The 5,182-nt window shown below is 39.2% G+C and overlaps 1 pseudogene; it reads left to right on the forward strand.

Moving 5' to 3' along the window:
* Positions 1 to 775: 775 nt before the first annotated feature.
* On the forward strand, positions 776 to 4,841 carry LOC101617133 (annotated as a pseudogene).
* Positions 4,842 to 5,182: the final 341 nt, after the last annotated feature.

Raw genomic sequence — 5,182 nt, forward strand, 5'->3', positions numbered from 1 at the left:
AAAGTCCCCAAGTATTAAAGTAGTGAATAGCTCAGCTCAGGTCAAGCAGTCAATTAGTGACACACACGACACAGCATTGTGGACCTCTGCTTCACAACAGCAGGGACTGACTTATCATGAAACAGCCCAAAGCAGGATATCATGAAGGGAAGGTATCTGAGAAAGCTATACTACTTCTTTGCTTTATTACAGCCTCCTTCATTTGAATAAGTAATGAACACATCCATGTGAATGCACCATGATCATCTATATGGATAGAGAAGGCTGAGCTATAAGAGAGGCTGGGAGGGAAGGGGACACAATGAATGAGGACCCAGAGTAGTCATGTAACACGAGGAAAATAAAGACAATGTCTTTACCCTTCACACTGGGCAATGTATTCACACTGTTCTGGGCACAGTTTTCCAATGAGCATTGCTGAACTCAGGATGGTGGCAAGGTCTTGAATTCCAGTACTTGGGAGATTGAGGTAGGAGGTTGCAAATTTGAGAAGAGCCTGGGCTGCATAAACAGGACTCCCATTAAAGAATAAATAGAAATAATACAACAGAGTCTCACTAAAGGCAGAAGTGGTGGCATGGCCTTTCTTGAGCTGGTGAACTGTGGAATACACATCTAGCGCTTTGCAATATAGACTGAGGAGCTTCAAAGAGGAGAACTTTCCAGGATATTGGGAGAAAGGCAGTGGAGCAGTGGCTTCCCCTGAAAGTTACATACTACTAGGAAACACTTCCTGTTCCCTCTCCAGTCTCTGTCCACTCTTGGGTCCTAGAAAATGGTTAAAAAAAAAAAATCCACTTACTATATTGTTTTGAAGAACAAACCCAGTGCCACTCAGAAAGGGTTAACAAAAAAGACTTACAGAAAGTGGCCTTGAAGTACCACGTTGGTAAGAATTCAAATGAAGGAGAAAGTTTAAATAGATTTCTCCAGCTTACAAACTTCTCTCTGATTCCAAGAAAAGGGCATAATATGACAAAGGAGGAGAATGGACAAGCCAGGACAGTGGAGGGAGTGATGGTTCTGGGTCCCCTGAAGACATCTTTGATATGTTCTTTGGATGAGGAGGAAGGATGCAGAAAGAAGGAGACATAAAAATGTTGTGCATCAGCTCTCAATAACCTTAGATTTATATAATGGTGCAAGTAGAAATGAAAAGCTTGTGATTTGAGACCAGTGTGAAGCCAAGGTGGTGAGAAAAGAGTGGCAGAGTTCTGGTCCAACTGCTGAGGTCCTGGAATGTCAGCAAGCACCAGGGACTTGTCTCTGTGCATGGCTGCCGGGGCCATGTGGAACAGATCAGTCCTAAAGATAGATGTAAAAGCTGCCATGGAAGGAAGAAATCTTGAGAAAAACAGTTTAGAAGTACATATTGACAAAGGCATGAATGACGCCCAAAAGATAACATTCTAGTGTGATGGATACCAAGAATGGAGTGGAGCCAGGAGATGTTATCCCATGTTAGACCAAGAAGACCATGCTGTCTCTCTGTGTATAGGTATATACAGCAAGTTGAAGCCCTGTGTGGCTTCTAAAAGCCAATATCTACTCTTTCACAACCAAATCACAGTCATCACCTCGCCACTAAGTCAGATTGTTAAGCATGGAGATTTCAAATGTGAACTCAATGAAGGCAGGCCAAAATACCATCAGCCATATGAAAAGGGATGCATAGTCATCAAAGTTTACTTTCCTGAAAATGGCCTTTTCTTTCCTGATAAACTTTTCTTTTCGTTTTTCTTTCTTTTTTTTTTTTTTTCTGGACAAAACTCCTTTGTGAGAGGAAGGAAGTAGAAGAGACTGATGAAATGGACCAAGTAGACCTCATGGACTTTGGAAATGGTGGCAGATGGCACCATGACAATGGAGAAGCCATGAAGATGGTAAACACCATCCCAGAACTGATGATCTGAATAGGGACTGTTGAAGGAGTAATGTCTATCACTCACTGCTGGCATTTAATATGTTGTAGTGAATGAGTGAAGGATTATAATCACAATATGATTATTACTTTCTATTAGTTTTGTGTTACTATTCTACTATAGCAGTGCCTTAAAAGGTAGTTGAAGAATAAACACAAATATAAAAGTTCTTCCTTTTCCCCTGTATTAAAATGACTTTGGCATGGGAGACAAAACTTGTCATCTGGAAAAGCTACTTAAACAGTCCTCCAAGTGTGTTTTTAGCCATACCTTGTAAATCATTTAGCAGAGCACATGGACAAACTTAGATCAAAATGTTGGGTATATGTGTTAACTTCACTGAAGGACCCTTCATGATTAAGTCAGGGAATTAAAAGTCAATCATTAACTGGAAATCAGAAAGGGAAAAAGTTATAGAGAAGTGTTGGCCTCTCTAGTTTTTTTTTGTAGTTAAGTGGAATTGTTAGGCATTCTCACAATGAGTCCACACAGTTGCTTAAATCATTGCTTGAAAGTGACATAATGCCTAATTTCACCTGTGTTGCCAGTGACAGAAATGATACCTTTCTAAAGAAGTTGCTGCTGGAGGGCACTTATAGTGTGCATTGACTTCTGTGCCATCATTTAATTATGCATACATATATGTATGAATGTATGTATGTACGTATGCATGTTCAAGTCTATTTGGACCAGTCCTGTTTCTCTTTGAACCATAATGAGCCCTTGAGAGATGACTAACAAAACCTGGTAACCTACAAATTAAGGTTAAGGGAGCTGGACAGATGGCTCAGTGATGAAAGGCACTTTTTGCAAAACCTGATGGCCCAGTTTTGATCCTCCAGTACCCACATAAAGCTAGACACACAAAATGGCACATGTATGTGCAGTTCATTTGCAGTTTCAAGAGACCCTGGAATGCCCCACACCCATTCTCCATCTCTCTGTTTGCAAATAAATAATAAATATTGTTTTAGAAAGAAATTAAAGTGGAAAGACCTGTGTGTGGAAAAGCAATGTGAATGGATAATCCAGGAGGGTGTTCCTTGTGTGCATTATAGGGTTACAAACCATTTGACTCGGGCTCTAAAGTAAATGTACTTTAATGTTGGCAGTGTAGCCACTTATGGTGAATAGCTTTAATTGTATGTTTAACAACACATGTCCATATGCTAAAATGTGGATATCAGAATTTAAGCAATTGCTGAAATGCATGAATGTATCCTTAATATACTCATTAAAAGCAAAAGAAAAAGAATCTTCAAAGAGGAAATTCTAGAAGGGTTAAATGGCAATACTTAGTTTTCATTAGTTGTCAACAAGCAGGTTATAGGTCAATAACCCAAAACTCTGAGCCTCCAAAGTTTGACGCAACACCACTGAGTAAACCAGAGTTTGTCTTGCTCACATCATTATTTGAAGAGGGTCTGCTGCTGTGGTTAGGCTTAGCAGTTTTCCAACAATGGTTCAGGAATCTGGCTACTTCTATTTTACGGTTTTACCCAAGGCATTGGTGGAGAGTTCACTTTTGTCCTTAGCTACCAGTGGAAAGACCTTGCTTTATGCTTTTGTTAGCAAACTTTTGGCTTCATGGCTGCAAGCGAAGTGCCAAGGTACCAGGAAATACAAGGATGGTCATTGGCAGGGATGGTCCCCGTGACCAGGAAAGCTTTCTGTTATTCTTCTCACCCTTAATCTGCTCACTAATCAAAGTGGATTCTGTTTGCCAAACATACCAGAAGAAATGAAGCGTGGCTCATTAAGAATATATCTATTCTTCTTTACTGTGAGGTCTTAGACAAAACAATTTGAAACTTGGTTGACAGAAAATAGTCAGGACACTTGAACCACTTCACTTGTACAATGTTCTTTATAAACAACAGCAACAACAACAAAACCAGGCTGTCAAAATTCTCGTTAGGCATGCACCTTGGATTCTAAATCAGGGAACTCAAAGATACTGAGAAAGCCATCATGGTATTTTTATATTTCAGCCTATAAAGTGCTCAGTTTCTGCAACTTAACTTCCTTCTCTGTGTATTTAATGTATAGTTCTTGCTTCTTTAATTGGTGACATTAAAGTTATTTTATTAGAGTATATAACATTTACTCATTTTAGTGGGCACTTGAAAATTGTGTCTTTGCAACTCCCAAATCCAGTGTAAAATCTGGCCTTATAAATTAATGTGCAATGTTCCTTCAGACAAGCTAAATAATCATTAAGTATTAACATAAGGCCTATATGATTTATTTTTAATTTCTGCCTCAGATTGCATATCTAATACATTTTTAAAAGTAGAGAACAGAGAACAGTTTGCTGGGAACTAAGGGAGTTTCTAGGACACAGAAACTATAACTTCAAAGCTAAAACTAGGGAAAATTCAGGCAGCTGCAAAGACTTGGTCACCCTTTGAAGGGTTGTCCCTTGAAACCCAGTCTTAGGCCCTGTTCATTAACTTGGGGATTATAGCGTAGATTCTGCTACCCGATCTATGTTGAGAAAAGAGACACAATGATGGGTTATTCTGAGTGTGTCCAAGAGGAAGAATACAGGTATTTTCAACAAGTGTCTTCCTGATAAATATGTTGGGTGGGCAGAATGGAGGTTTCATCCTGGGAAAGCAGATTCACTTAGAATAGTCCCAGGAGACAATGCTCTAGTTTCCACAATCAGGTCTTTATACCTGAGTACTGCCTACTTGATTTCAAATTGAGATAATATAGGAAAATATTTCATAGCACTTTTTCCAATTTGGCTTCTAAACAAGTTTTTTTTTTTTTTTTTTCACAGCGAGGAAAACAAACCAGAGAATGAAAGAACTTTTGAACTGGCAACCAAAGCTCATACCAACTGCATTTCTCCTCTACTTTCCTTGTGATGGTAGATGGCATATTTCAATTTACTTTCTCAGTGCCCTGAACAGATGAGGAAAAGGTAAACGCTGGCAACAGTTTTAAGCAAAGATGGGATTTGATTTTTAAATGACCCCTTCTTTTGTTTAATGAAAAAAAGAAAAAAGACTGTATTCCCCTAAATACTCTCTTCCTTAAAAGGAACTTAAGGTTTTGTTATTGGATCAGGCTTCCCTGGGCACTGCTCTACAGAAACTCCCTGCCCTTTATTCTCGCTGAGCAAACACGTAGTACCAAGATATAAAGATAACGCGCACTGGAAATCCACTCTGAAGCAGTGGGAAGAAATGGATTTTATAGAGGGGCTCGCATTTGCTGAGTGAGGTACACTTAAGTCAACTGGAGAAAGA

The sequence above is a fragment of the Jaculus jaculus genome, chromosome 7 (assembly GCF_020740685.1).
Source record: "Jaculus jaculus isolate mJacJac1 chromosome 7, mJacJac1.mat.Y.cur, whole genome shotgun sequence".
Lineage (NCBI taxonomy): Eukaryota > Metazoa > Chordata > Mammalia > Rodentia > Dipodidae > Jaculus > Jaculus jaculus.